The sequence below is a fragment of the Rhodnius prolixus genome, unplaced genomic scaffold, assembly GCF_049639745.1.
Source record: "Rhodnius prolixus isolate KJV_2025 unplaced genomic scaffold, Rpr scaffold_3, whole genome shotgun sequence".
Classification (NCBI taxonomy): Eukaryota; Metazoa; Arthropoda; class Insecta; order Hemiptera; family Reduviidae; genus Rhodnius; species Rhodnius prolixus.
In genome coordinates this window covers 46237008-46253020 of record NW_027411603.1, presented here as the reverse complement: position 1 = coordinate 46253020, position 16013 = coordinate 46237008, and the positions used below count along the sequence as shown (strand labels likewise).

The 16013-nt window shown below is 32.3% G+C and overlaps 1 protein-coding gene across 1 annotated transcript in view; it reads right to left on the bottom strand.

The window, feature by feature from the left end:
• Nucleotides 1-14855, bottom strand: part of LOC141453144 (neuroglobin-like) — a 210294-nt gene extending 195439 nt beyond the window's left edge. Inside the window, exons 1-5 of the mRNA XM_074125963.1 lie at nt 14700-14855; nt 14298-14461; nt 14100-14232; nt 13757-14031; nt 12097-12125 (exon numbers count right to left, since the gene is read on the bottom strand). The gene's annotated coding sequence lies outside the window, so the exon portion shown is untranslated. The remainder of the gene's footprint in view (nt 1-12096; nt 12126-13756; nt 14032-14099; nt 14233-14297; nt 14462-14699) is intronic.
• Between the last annotated feature and the right edge of the window lie 1158 nt (nt 14856-16013).

The following is a 16013-nucleotide window of genomic DNA, read 5'->3' as shown; positions in this document are numbered from 1 at the left end:
ATACATTTAAAGAATGATTTTTTGAGAAAAAAGATATTAGAGATTGTTCCCATCATGTTTTGGATGTTCCCCTTCACCATATATACTTTGTACTGAATTGGAACATTAGAGGGATGATTAAAACTACAGTACTCCAAGTAAACCCAAAGTCGACTTCTTTAAAAGAATTTCAAATTAAAAAAAAATAAATCTGATGTTTTCTTAGAACAATTTTTAGAACACAAACTTACGTACAAATTTTCTAAAATCTACTAATTTAAAAAATATTTTTATCTTTAAGAATTAATTAAGGAGAGATTGCGCGTCGATCATCTATTAGAAAAAGAAAAGTACAACAAACAACAGTCCCAAATAAGAACGTTCTTCATGCATAAGTGCGAGGGGGAAAAAAAAGATGAAAACAGGAAAAAGCAAAACTTGTCTGAACATGTTGAGGACCCAATAAACAAGCAGCAAGACCCAATCTCTGTGGGAGATTTCTACCAATTAGACTGATGAAACTGCCTTTAGCAAATGATTGGTTCAATTAAGAAAGAAGATAAAGCTGATCAAACATCAGTTCCTGTAGAATCTAATTACTTTCCACCAAAAACCTCAACTTTTATTGTTGGTAGGCTAAGTTTACATTAAGGCTTAAGTAATTAAAACTTCATACTTAATTGTGAAAACAATTTTTAATCCCACTTTTAATCCCTAATAACTTCAAATCAAATTAACCGCTTCTGCGGATTCTTTATGTTGTTTCTAATTAGGCCAACAAAATGGGGAATTGGTGATAATCTAGACTATTCGTCAGGCGATTCGCTCCAATATCCCTCGGCTTCATTCTACTTAAGTCGTAAAGGACGTAGCGAGAAAATAGGAGGTGCCATCTCAGCATGACAAGGCAATGCTAATGACCAAGAGACAAAACAGTAGGTCCAAAGATACCTTGATAAAACAAGAACAATACTGGAATACAATGAACTATAAAACAGGAAGTCCGATGTTGCTGTGTTAGCTCTAGTCAACAATTGCTCTTATAAATTTTCAATGAAAATTAGTAATAGCTTATTGACGATACCTGTCCTGGACAGCAGTTTTGTGAAAATCGATCGATTTGGCCGTCATTAATTGGAGGACATTCATGCCTCTCTGTGGAGTGACCGACAACGTCAGTAATTACTCTCCAGTGCGGCCGGAAATAACCCATTTTGGACTTGGAAAATATTTCACCCACTTATTAACATGAGTTTTGAATGTTTATTCGGTGATAATTTCAAAAGTAATTTAGCCTGATGTAAAATGTGGTCAGATCCGAGATGCTGGATAAATCTTTGATTTTAGCAAGCATGTTTATTGCATCGCTGATATTCAATCATCGGTTTGGTGTAGAGGATTCGATTTTAGTTACGTTTCACTCTTACTCTGTGTTCAAGTCTTAGATATAAGTGAAATATTTTCACCTAACTGATTGCCACAGGTCAGAGATACAACAGCACGCTGCACGGATAAAATTAACAATATTATCCAGCATTACGGACCTAACAACAATTTTTTCATTATTATTTTGATCTTGTATTTACAAATTTAAATAAAATATTATGGAGCGCCAATATTCTAAATAGTACCAAAAAAACCATAGCAACTTGGTACCTTAAATAAGGCTACCATAGCAGATTACTGGACCTTAAATAAGGCTTTAAGAAAAAAAGCTCCTACCCACCGAGAACGATTACTGAGAGAAGGTATTGCTTGAAAGAGTAACAACCGAAGAAATAAGAAATAATAAATGTGCTGCAAAAGATGGAGGGAAAGAAATTTAGATAGAACGGTCATGTAAAAAGAAGGGAAGTTGGAAGAATGGCTGAAGAGATCCTAGACTGGGAAGCTGAAGCTTGGAAAAAGAAGGGGCAAACTCCACGAAAAGTGGATAGATGGCGTCCGAGAAAGCCTCTACGGTTACGGACAGAGAGAAGAGGATATCCAGGATAGATCCTGTTATAAGTTAGATTTAAAGGAAATATATGGTAATCAGAATCGTATTGTTTAATCATCTATCTGTTCTCTCTGAAATAATATTTGAAAATAAACTAAATTTAAAATCTAATTTCAAAAGTACTGAGAAATGTGAAAATGATTTTCCCTCAATAATCTGGGGGTACAACAAGCCCTAGGGAGTGTTTGAGAAGTCAGCGGCAGCAGGGTGTAGCAAACAGAGGAGGCCCTTTCATAAATTTATCCCTTAAACACGTTAATCCGCTTTAAACAGGCCCCCATGTAATTAAGTGGAGTAGCCTGCTTTTTAACTTTAGGGACTGTTTACTCGGGAACGGCTAACCGGCTAAATACAGAACTGAGGATAAACTCTAGGAAATAACAGCGCAAAGTTAAGCTCTACCATAAAATACTCGCTGATTAATTAGTGCCCTTTCTAGGCACGCAGAATTGAGAATGAGTTCAATTATCGGGTGGCTATACGTAGAGCCAGTTGGTTAGAGATTTATACGTTTCAGACTAAACGAAATCTTTTTTTAAATGACTATTCTTAATTCCCAAGAAGACTAGTTGGAAAAAAATGTTGCTCTTAGGATGCTCTTCGACTAACTGAGAGACCATTGAGAATGAACGATTAGACTAACTTCAAATATAGAAGACGTCTGAAAAGTCATGAACCTGTTCCCAATTAATTCCACAATGAAATTCATTGTTTCATTGGAAATATCTGTTTTTAAAAAATAAAATATGGTATCTCACAACAACTAAAAAAAAAAAATACTATGTTCAATTCTGAAATTTGGTTTAGGCCCTCGACAAAAAGCAACAGCAGAGAGACAAAAAATGTCTCAAGATTTCAGAGTATTGTAGACTTCAAAATAACATCCTAAACTCAATAGACAAATCTGAGCAAGAGGAATACCCTTGTCGACCAAGAGTTGTTTAGAAGGGCAAATTCTGGAGAGGTCAAGTACAAAAACTGTTTTAATTTTGAGGTACAAGTAAATATTCTCCCAAATATTAAGTTTCACCCCTCATTTCCGGGACTTTGATAATGAAGTCAGGAAGAAATTGTGTGATTACTAGTTTATAGTATATCTAGTAAAGTAATGTCTATTGTTTCAGGCAGGCTTTACGCCCAACTACCAATCAATAGATGTCGAGAACGGAGGCGACTAGCAAACATACTTAACTATAAATTTCACATATTAACTATTAAATAAAATCCAAGACCTAGACCGGGGGAATCGAACCCACTAAACTAACAATACATCTTAGCTTTGCGGGTCTAGCCTATAACCGCCTAACTTACTTTACTATAAAGTTCTCATATTAACCATTAAATAAAATGCGAGGCCTAGGCCGGGGGAATCGAACCCACTAAACCAACAATACATCTTAGCTTTGCGGGTCTAGACTATCCTCCTAACATACTTAACTATAAATTTCACATATTAACTATTAAATAAAATCCAAGACCTAGACCGGGGGAATCGAACCCACTAAACCAACAATACATCTTAGCTTTGCGGGTCTAGACTATCCTCCTAACATACTTAACTATAAATTTCACATATTAACTATTAAATAAAATCCAAGGCCTAGACGAGGGGAATCGAACCCACTAAACCAACAATACATCTTAGCTTTACGGGTCTAGCCTATGACCGCCTAACATACTTTACTATAAAATTTTCATATTAACCATTAAATAAAATCCAAGGCCTAGACGAGGGGAATCGAACCCACTAAACCAACAATACATCTTAGCTTTGCGGGTCTAGCCTATGACCGCCTAACATACTTTACTATAAAATTTTCATATTAACCATTAAATAAAATCCAAGGCCTAGACGAGGGGAATCGAATCCACTAAACCAACAATACATCTTAGCTTTGCGGGTCTAGTCTATAACCGCCTAACATACTTTACTATAAATTTTTCATATTAACCATTAAATAAAATCCAAGGCCTAGACCGGGGGAATCGAACCCACTAAACCAACATCTTACATCTTAGCTTTGCGGGTCTAGCCTCTAGAGCTTTTAGTATGGGTTGCTTGAAACCCAAAATTGGGCCGATATAGGTACCAAAATTAGTCTAGTCAAGGTCATGCAGTTACATGCGCGGATCTTCTAAAGGAAACAACGTCACTACAGTTCTTGGAGCTCTTGAACCAGAAAGGTAATTAATTAGGTGTCCTAAAAGTCCAACCCATTAGCCTCTTCTAATCCAGTCAAACACGGTACACCACCCAGAGATCTTGTAAATAAATGGTAGGAGATCTAGTCTTATTCCTTTTTGCACGCCACAATAATCTTGGAAAGTATCTTCGCAAAGAGAGGAGTCCCACCCTCTTTTATCTGGACCAGGTCACTTGTATCCTTCTGGCAAGCTTGTAATACTGGATTACCTCAGTTTGTGTTTATAAAATCTAAGAGATCAGACGAGGGAAGTACGAAAAAAAACGACCGATAGAGGGGGAGGAATCATGATCTTAAAGAAAAGGGAGCAGAACCCTTCCACTAAACCTACAAGGCCTAGACAAAGTAAGCCTCTTCTAGTTCAACTGGGATACAAGACCCGCCCCAGTCTCCAATCTATTTAATATTCAAAGAGAAAGTTTGCCAAGGGTCATCTCACCCATCTGTGTAAATTTGAATGTACTACAACATGTGCTTTAACACAATTTGTAATCATTACTAGCGATGAATCTTAAACAAAACAAAAAAACATAATAATCGCTTTAATAAAGAAAAGCTGGGAAAAGTGTGGTGAAAAGTGATTAATTTTCCTTTCAACGTTCAGCGGAAACATGACATTGATTTCATGTAGTTATAGGGTTTACATGTAATCGAAACAAACTGAGCTACAAAATAAAGAATAAAAAGCACATTGGAATAAATAGAAAGTGAAAATTCACACAACCTTGTATTACTCCTTAAGGTTTTAACTCCCAAATTCCAAGTAAGTACAGGAGTTTGCAAAAGAAAAAGTCAAGAAACCATTCTGAAGAAAGAGAACAATCCATCAAATAATACGGCACTTCTCTTTTAAATAATTTCAAAAACTCGATTTAAGAAACACAATTAATCTGCTTAACAGTACACCAGAGATGGGGAGTGTACTTTACAGAAAATAGGAGACCTTACGAGAGGATTAGGAGATACCGAACAGTTTGTATTATTAGACCTTTAGCATTAAGAGATAGAAGAGATAGTCAGCAAATAGATTGGAATCTATCTATCTCTTTTTTTTTCCTTATAAGCGCCCTTAATCGAATTATCCAGGAAGATAATGTTTAAAATAAGTGTTTCTACGATCGATAAATACTCGAGAGTATTGATAATAATCGAGAGTCTAAAAAAAAAAAAAATCGACCAAAATTACATTATCAAATCTCTTGTGGACACCATTACGAAATATTAAATTAGACCTTCCTGTAGGTAATTGTTCTTCTTTTTCTTTTCTTTATAAAAAAAAAGTCATGGTGGTTACAGTAAAAAATCACTTTTTCTGATTCAGGGGACCTTAAAGCAGTTAATTCTAGTTAAGACCTAAAATTAAGTATCATCACGGTTTTAATACCTTAGTAAGGAGGACAAAAAATACAATTAAGATATTGATTATTATTTGATGAGTAAAAGTTATGGCAACCAAATCGAAAATTTCAGAATTACAATAAAAAATAATGAAATAAATCATAATTCTAATAAGGGAAGGAATTAGATAGGTGTGGTTAGTGGACTGGGTGCCCACGAGGTGATGCCAGCCGTGACGTCAGGCGTAACTGAGCTTTAAATTGAAAAAACCAAACTATTATTATTATTGGACGTCAGTGACCTCAGACGTTGATGCGTCTTAAACAATAAAAAAAAATGTGAAAAACATAAACGAGCAGAAATTCAGAAATAGCCGAGTGATTTAGGGCATTGGATTGAATCCTGCTGCCCTTAGATGTTTCTCTTCTTAGAAAAACAATCTTATAGCACAAAGCCAGCAATCGTAAAGTGTTTACTAAAAACGAGAAGGCACTAATTCGGTGGCCAACAGTGAAAAATGGCTTGCAAATCATCTCAGATTTAGGGCCCTTAAATTAAGAAGAAGAAGAAGAAGAAGAAGAAAATAAATGGATTATCCTGGGACTATTGTCCCCTAAGAATAAATACACGTACACTTGGAGGACCTATTAGTTTGGCCAAACTTTTAAATATTTATAAATAAAAATAAGTACTTACAAAAATGAAAAATAAAAGAATACAATTATAGTTTAGGAGAAAGCTGGTTAGAAAGGGGATAGTTGAACATTTTGGGACTTAAAGATGGAAAAGGGTAGGAGCATGATGGACAGATGAAGGCAAGGAGTTCCAGAAAGAGGTAGCACGTGTTAGGAAGGATTTGTAGAAGGATGAAGGACGGTGTGACGGGAATATAGAGATCGGAGGAACAAGATCTAGTATTACGAGAATGGTTCGAGGATTTGAACTTGAAGAGTTGTGAAAATATAAGAAGGCCTTTGAGGTAGGATAACTTGGAAAAGGAATGAAGCCAAAAAATACTGGCAGCGGTAGATAGAGAGGAAAAGCCACATCAACTCATCGTAGTAGTACGAAATGCGAGAGTCTCTGAGAAGGTTGAAAACAAATCTTATGAAGCAGTTCATGAGACGCTTGAGCTTAATAAATTAGTTCCCACCCAAAAAAAAATCCTAGAAGCAATACGTAATTCTCACACAGCAGCTTAAAGATTAGCTGAAGATTTCAGTTGCACTAGTACCGTAAAAAGAAAATTGATGATAGAAATGATGCTACCAAATGCAAAAGAAATGATGCGAGAATACCAGAAGCGGCATAAAACCAAGAGAAAGAAAAATAAAGCAGCAACATTGCTACGAAAGTAAATTCAATTGTCAAATATTTCAAGAACAATGTACAACACATAAAATGTAATTAAAAATTCTCGACTATCTGCTAGATAGGAATGGATAAAAAGTAATTTAGGTGTAGGACACCAACAGACAAGTTTGTTGGCTTTATGAATTTTGGCAGTCGACCTAAAAAGAATGACACAGATAATTATATAAATATATATAAATATACTATACACTCTCTACTATGTCCAGAAATAGAGCCTAATCAATCCTGGCACTAGAATTCTCTCTAACCAACTTCATTACGTATTTAGTTAGCAGCCCTAAAAGTTGTTGGCTCGTCTTCACATTAGAGCCCATTAAGTAAATGACATTACGTTAACAAATTAATTAATACATTTTTTACTGAAGACGTTAAAATACTACACAAAATATGTGTAATTATAACGCTTAAAATATGGGTAATTCTTAATTAATTTGAATTTATTACATTTAATTAAAGTAAGAGCTCAGATTACTAAATTAGAAATATTGCATGATTTGTTATAAGAATATAGCAATGACGGTAATTTGATTTAGAGAATTTAAGTTCCTCTTTCTATACAATTTAAATTGTTTTAATTAGGCTAATTTCTCTAAAGTTCGATGCTTCATTGTCTTTACATAATAACCAACCTAGAACCTGCCTTCTAAACCTGCTTCGGAATTCCCTTCTTTACAGGGCTTTGATTGATTTATTTTTATTACGAGGTGAACTGCAATTCAGCCAAAATGAATCTAAATATGTCCCCCCATTCATGAGTCAACACCTGCAGGTTATTTTAGGAAGAGCGGCAGGAGTAAGGGGATCATTACTCGCTGGGCCAACGAATTCTTTCCCTGCAATACCCCAACAAGATATGCTGAAGAAGACTACTACAAATTAAAAGAAAATGGATGGATGCTGATTCAAATCCAGTTTCATTTTCCAAGGTAATCCCAGGAAGAACGGCAGTTGAGGAAGGCCCAACACCTCACTCATAATACCTCCAGAGAGGATATATCCAATAAGGTTATAAAGGAGGTAAGTTAGACCACCAGAAAAGAGGCAAGGAATGTGAAAGCCACGACGAAGTCTGGAGTTCTATACCTTGGACTTCAGAATACTTTTTTCTGTTAAATAAATTATTTGATTTTTAAAAAAAAACAGTACACCCCCTTTCACCAGAAAATGGGCATACCAGAGTGTCGAAGCCCACCGGTTGTTTTAACTCAATCTTACACGGTCATTTGGTTAGAGACATTCAGATTAAGAAATTGACTATATATTAATTCAATATTGAAGAATGATGAACCAGATTGATGGATGAAGTAGTTTTTTTTTAGAAATATTTATGTGAATTAGAAATCACAACTTCAATCAAATCACAACGGGATGTAGGTAATCCGTCTATCTCACGTATCTTCACTTAAGAGTTCATTAAAACGAAGGTAGCCACTCTCAGAAACTGGAATACATTGGCACCTGAACAGCCTACTCTGGAACTTCCATAGAGGTGAGCAGAATAAGAAGTACAGTTTCATCAAAAATGCATCTTTAAAATGATTGCATCTAGTTTAAAGTTAATGGTAAAAATCATTTTCCCTAAAATTTTATTGAGTAAAGTGGATTTTCTTTAAATTTGGATTTTTCTTGACACATTCAATTATTATAAAGATACTGAGACCGTACATTACACGTAAATGGTACATTAGAGAGAAGCCTATTACCATATTCCCTCCAAAAGTGTTCTTAAATAGATTTTTCTGAGAAAATGTTCCAAATTAAGTTTCCAGATCTACTTGTGTTTAATTAGTAAAACTATAATAAAAATAGTTGAAAAAGTATTAAAAAAAAAAAAAAAACTATTGAATTTCTGAAAGGCTTATTGTGACGAAAAGCCTACTTATCAGTTTCCAAAGAAAGCCATCTTAAACCAAATATCCAGTTAATGCGGAGTAGACAGATTAATAGCCAGAATTTGTGAAAACCACTTCTTCGTCTTCATAGAAACTCCAAACGGACAGTTTTGGTGGTGGACCGACAAAAAAAATTGCATAAATGCAACATCCTCTGACAAGGCGTAAGACAAAGTAAAAAAAATGGACTATCACTTTGGGTAGCTTCCTTAGACATGTTTCAAAACAGAATTACAAAATAACGATTCATTAGCTACTATCCTCTCTGGACAAAAAGTGGTCATTAGAAGTAACTATAAGTAAAACGATTTCAATTCTAAAGCAACAATCAGATAGGGTATTCAGTTGAATGTTCAATTTGGGAAAACGATTCTCAATAGACATAGCACATTACTATTACCAACAGTACACTATTTTACATAATTACCTATAATAGACACATTCTTGGCTTACATTATAAACAAAGTAGAATCAAAATTTCCGGCAATGGTGATTCATATATTCCATGATATGAATATTCATAAACCTTTATTCAAAGAATAAGTTCATTCATACAGATGATTCATTTTTTTGTTCTCTTATTTTTGACGTTATTATTCGAAATAGAAATGAGATGTGTGAGAAAAAAAGCATAATTTGAAAGTTAATTAACCGCATTATCTCCGTAATTAAAGTTTATTCTTAATAAAATTCATTCTTATGTCTCTTAGAAGTGCAGGCAGTCTTAAAAAAAAAAAGATTTTGCTAAAATGCCCGGTTTCTCAGGGAAAAGAAATATTTTCGTATGATTTTTGGAAAACAGAATTAAATTAATGTTTAAGGGCTTAAAATTTTGGCTAAGTAGATTGGCTAAAGTGGCTTACTAGAAGCGGAAGTCTGGATAATACCTAGGGCTGGCTTTTCCTGCCTTGCAAGATAATGTATGGACGTCTTAGGTCACAGCTAGAGTGGCATTCTTATCGTGGAAAGAAAATGTTTTTTTTAAGAGGGTGCTAGTGGCCAAAAGGTCCTGTCTAAAAATCTGTAAAGTTGCTTTTAATTTGAAGGGTCTTCTACAGAATATCTGGAGTGGGCATTGGAGAAGAAGATTTTTTTTCTGCCAAAACTATCTAAAATGTTGGCATGGCAGATGATAGCCTGTTGTAGGTTCTGTCAGAAAGAAGAGGAAACGGCACTGCACGGGTTTGTGTCAGTGTGAGGGGCTTGTATGGCTAAGGATGTTACTTCTCGGGGAGAGGAAAAAATCAAGGCTCGAGAGCTTTACCCAGCAGTCACCTCTCCAGAATTAAGAGTCTGATTAAACGGACAGGTCTGGAGGGCGAGCTCTAAAGTCGGAGAGCCACAATAGATCCAAAGGGGTCGCAGTGGCGTAGGCCTTGAGGCCGCCCTAATTTAATCTATTCTATCTAAAATGTTACTTCTCATTTCGACGGCTTCAATTTAAAATCTTCAGCAGTCTGAAATTTGCTGACCCAAAACTGTATTTGAAACTCCTAATTACAAGCATTGCTCTAACTATTGTTACATTTTATATTCCTTATATAAAAAAATTGCAGAATACATTGATTTATATGGCACATACATCATATATATTAAATGCAAAATATATGTTCATATTTAATGCGCGTCCTCACAGAGCAATGTCTTGGAAAGGAAAGCATACTTGGTAATCTATTAATCCCTCGTGTGTCATCCGTTCTTCTTGCTTTTAAGAAGTTTCCCTACAAGGAAAATTTCCTAACAATCTTCTTCTTCCTAACAGCGTGAAAGAGCATGACGATGACAAAGTTGGCAACAAGATGGACAAAGAATAATGTCTTTCTGTGTCAGCAAATAATTGATGTTTTCTAGCGCGTTTGTCTTCTACTATTTTTGATTGTTATAAAAACTATATATTTTCAAGAGATGTCATGATAAATATAAAGATAATTAAAAATAAAATCTAAAAATAATCCAGGTTGTGACCACCTAGGCGACTTCCTGTTATCATAGATCACTTTAAACGCAGTCGGCTTTCAAGTTTCAGCATTATACAAATAATAAAGTGATTCTACTGAAAGAAATTTGACTTTATAGTTTCCTCACAACCTAACTAGAATCATTGTTCTCAAAAAAAAAACAAAATTCCAAAGTATTTAGCTTAGGTTACCTTAAGCAAAGTTCAAGTTCAAACTGCTATTCCACCTGCTAACATTATTCATTCACATCATAAAGGTCTTTGAACCAATAATTTATTAGAAGGGTATTTTGGTGGAGAGTCTATGTTAAACACTAACCAGAAATTCAAACAAAAGTCACTGATGTACATGTTTGAAATTAGTATTAGAGAAGAGAATTTGTTTTTGCCTCAGATAGGTCCTAGAATGGAAAATGCGTCTGAAAAATGCTCACAAAATATGCTCCTTGACATCCAAAGTCAATAAAAAGTGAAAGACCTTGAAGCAAACTCAGAGTAAAAGGGAGTGCCCACAGTTCAGAGAAATAATCTGTAAAGATACGGATGGTGTCCAAGATACGAGATACGACTTATTGCAGCCTTTTTCATATCACACATTGTACCTAGCATTCTGTCAAAATCATGGTACGTATCTCTAAAAAAGAAAAAGGAAGTGGAAAAGGATGAACAACCGTTATTTGCAAGAAAACAAAAAGAAAATGCTTGAAATATCTGAAAAGTTGGGACTCATTTTTGCCTTTCACCAATATAACAACAGCTTAGGCCAATAGAAAGAAAATTCAATAGGTTGCTTCTTCCAGTTCACAACATGGTTCATTGAAAATAACATCAAAATTCATGGTAACTTCAGCAAAAGTAAATGTAGAAACTATCGAGTAGTAAGGTGATTTATTTTTTTTAAATTCGGATAGTTCAAAGCAATTAGAAGGATATAGTAATCAACGCCTTTATTAATGTTTCACATTAATGGTAAATAAGTCTAATAAAGTTTAACTTAATTTGCAGCAAAGTAATTAAATAAAATCATTGTAATCCATTCTATAATTATCAATCTATTATTTGCAACTTAAGTGATTTGATCATTAAATTGATCTGGATGAAACACTAACATTTTTGCAATTTCATTTCTGATTGATTCATTGCATCAAACCAAATCTTTTTATAATCATAAAAATTGTAGATAATGATTTAATAAAACACATATTTTAGTAATATTCTTCTAGAACCAGAGCATAAAAAGTTCCATCAAGATGAAATCTGATCGAACTTAACCTTGAGAAACTAAGCAAAGCATTAAATGATAAAAAAAAGATAATTAAAAAATTAAAAGTTCAACAAAGATATTGTACATACCTTAAGATTGATCAAAAGACATAAAAGGCCTGAAAATTAAAAAAAAAATAATATAAGTAAAAAAATTATGCATTTGATTAAAAAATTCTAAGATTTTAAAGTAAAATTAAAATATACCATGCAACTGAACAGCGTCAATCAGGTTTCCAACATTTTCAAATTGCACTACACAACTTAACATTTAATAGAATTTATTATTTTAATAAATTTGAAAACTGAACACCAGCACATCTAAGAACAAACAAAAATCTAGAGAAATCGTACTACAAACTTCCTCCAGCTGTAATGGGGCTAATGACTCTCTAATTGAATTTGACTAAAATTTCAATTTTTTGAACACTTAAGAGCTAAAAACTATAACATTCAACATTAATAATCACAAATTTTTTTAAAAAAACAAAACTTCTTTCTCAATATTTAAACTTAAAATTCACTTTTTTTAATATCAAAATTACACTGAACAAGACCTGAGTTTCTGTAGAACTTAAAGATTCACTAATTTTTAACTTCACTTCACCATAAACCATTTATAATGATGATTTCATAATAAATCTAATAGGTTTTTACAAATAGTTTTATTAACTAACAATAAGAATTAAATAGTACATTACCAAAAAATAATCTGAACCGAACCGAATTCCCATTACCGTACAAGATTACTCTGTAATGGCGGACGACGACACTTTGATCATAACGGAAGATACATATATTTTCAAGATTATTATTAAATTCAAAAAGTTTTTTTGTATTAAATAAATAATAGAATTACGGAAAAATAAATTTTAAATTAATGAACACAATTCAGTTTTAAATTCAATATCATTTTCAGGAATAATTATAAAACTTTCTTGAAATATTTTTAAGAATAATATCAAATTAAATAACTTTTCTTAATTAAATAAACATCTAATTATTTAAAAAGATATTTTAAATAAATGAACATAATTTTAAGTTTTAAATTCAACATAATTGACTTTTTTATTAATATTGAACACCAAGTCCATAATTAATAATTTAATAGAAAATAATTAGAAAAAACACAATTAATTATTTACAATAAAACTAATACAGTTATTAACTTAAATATAATTTTTTATAATTGATAAGTTTTCAATATATTAACTCAATTCTACCAGTTCAACATGGAGTCCATGACCTCAACTTACGATTCGGCATGTAAGTAGATTTAATTTGTATTAATTTAAGATATTTAAATCAAAAATTATTCATTTAATATCATTCACTTTAATTACTAAAAACTTTTAATGGAGAATACTGTATGTATATCTTAAAACATGAACTGGTAAAATATTTGAATTTTTGTACATGGTGAAGTCAAAATTCACAATTCAAACACTTTACTTTTTATCATTATTAATAATCGTATAATTTAATCTAAAGTTAAAAATGAAAAAAATCAACTTTAATTGTCCTTTTTAGAATAGTGACAAAAATAAATAGGAATATCTCAATTAAAATAAAGTGATATCAATTATGTTAATGTACATTTTTATAGGGCGATAGTATTACTTCTTATACTATCTCGCTTTCAAACAAAAAAGTATTTATATCTTAACAGAAAATGCTTTAAAGTAATAAAAAAATATTAGAAAGTGCGGATTAAATTGTAAAGAGCTCTTTTAATAATCATTTAACGTACCTAGTTTTTTTCAGAAGAATGTTTTGTGCAAATTCTCAGTTTCGTCTTGTTATGTGATTAAAAGTGAGTTTTATTCCTTATAAATATGTAATCATAACCAAAGAATACCAGAATTTACAGATTTTTCTTTTCTATAGATCATTCGATTCTTTCATTTTAGAAGTCCAATTTTAACGGTTCTGCCACGTAAATAAGTGCTAAAAAGGCCTCTCTAGCAACGATTATTTATTGCTTACTGTTGCCTACAGTAAGCAGTAAATGAAATATGCCTACAACTTCATAAAAAATAGGAATAAGTTTAAAGCTGGTAAAAATACATTAAAATTTCAGTTTTTTCACGTACCTTGTTTACTAAAACTATCTTCTTTAATGTATCACTTCTTTCGGCATGCTAAAAAACATCTCTCTTTCTTCGGTTATTGCGTACTTACTGTGTACACTTTTTACAGCAAGCAGTAAGTAAAACATGCCTATAACTTTATAAAGCATATGAATAAGTTCCGAGTTGATGCTAAAATAATAAAATTTGTTTATTACATACCTTGTTTTCTAAAACTATCTTCTTTAATGTATCACTTGGACATGCATCTATATTTTTTATTCTTAATTAATTTCTAATTTGTATAATTACAGGACAAGAAATATTAGTTCGGAGTGCAGTGTCAAGTGTTGAGGTCCATCAATTTGCCCAGAAGCTGTGGAAATCTAAAAATTTTTAAGGTAAATCATTTCATCTTGCTTTGTTGTAAATTTTGTTAAGCTCAATTAATCACTAGATTCAGAAATAGCTTTTTAAAAGTAATATTTAACAGTAAAAGTGCAATTATTGCATTAAAAAGTATTAGAAAACTATAATAACATTTATATAAACTAGTAATATTAATGGAATAAGAAGGTGGATGGCTACGAATATTTTCACAAATGCTAGAAACAGAAAACATACCTGGTATTTGCGTCACCTTCTTTAAAAATTACTTGAGTTATAGTTGAACTATATTATATAAGAGATGGTTATCTTTAAATGTGAATAACTTAGAGTTTCATTTCTGGATTGGCAAATATCAAATCTCAAATCATAACCAATAACAAAACCTTCACAATAATACGACAACTTCTCACTCTATTGTTGTAAAACAGAATTGACAGAGAATTTAATTATGAACATATAGAAATGAGCCCTCTAGGGAGTTTCTTTATAATCTCTCTGAAAAATAGTACTTGCACATAAAATGAAAAGATATTTCTACAAATTTTAGCTTTCACACTATTTCAAAAAGCATCTTTAATTATTATTCATTATTATTATGATCTTCTAGAGATCATTGGACAATATTCGTTGATTGATGTTAAGTTTATTGAAATTTTGGTCTTAAAAAAAAATTGTGGAAACCGGTACTATTTCTTCATTTAAAGCATCCTCTTATAAATTAAGATCGAAATGATATTTGAGAAACTAAATTAAAGCTAAACGTTTTTGCTTCAATATCTTAGATTACAAAAACAAGAAAAATAAAATAAAGTAAAAGGTACTAACTGTAAATCAAAGAACTCTTAAATTATTTTGAACTCGACCACTGCATAATATCGTTGATTTTCTCCACACCTTGTATTCTGTCCATAATTCTAACGATGTTGGATTTTTTTTTTATCATACAACGGGTAAATAAATCATCTTCTGTTGACGGATGAAACTCAGAAATAGACGAAGAATGTGAGGAACTTAAGAATTATAATGGGTAAAGTAAACGACGTTAATTTGTGATGAGATACTTTACATCGAATTACCTACTTGATGATTTCATGCCTGAAGAATTTTAAAGATAAAATCTTTGATACAATTCAGTTATAGCATGCTTATTGTAGACCCTTCCTACAGTAAGCAGTAAGTAAAATATGCCTACAACTTTATAAAGAATCGTACGTTTCTAATCATCATTTTCAATCATACCAATCATAAGGGCCAATCATAAGTTTCAAAAAAATATTTGTTTAAGAGAAAGTTTGTCGAAAATGGCTACAGTTTTGTAAAACTTGTTCTACGTATTGGGCACCTTTGTGTTTGTTGTCCGGTTTATTACAGTGCACTGCGACCTTTTAAGGTCTATTCTGTCCCCCCTTACTGGTTTAAGAATATTCCTACCGCATCTCTTTCAATTTTAAGATATCCAAGAATACTTCGATGGTATACAACAGCTTCTACAACAAATTTCTTTGGTATATCCTTGGATTGTTGCATCAGTCAGCAACTTTATTGTAG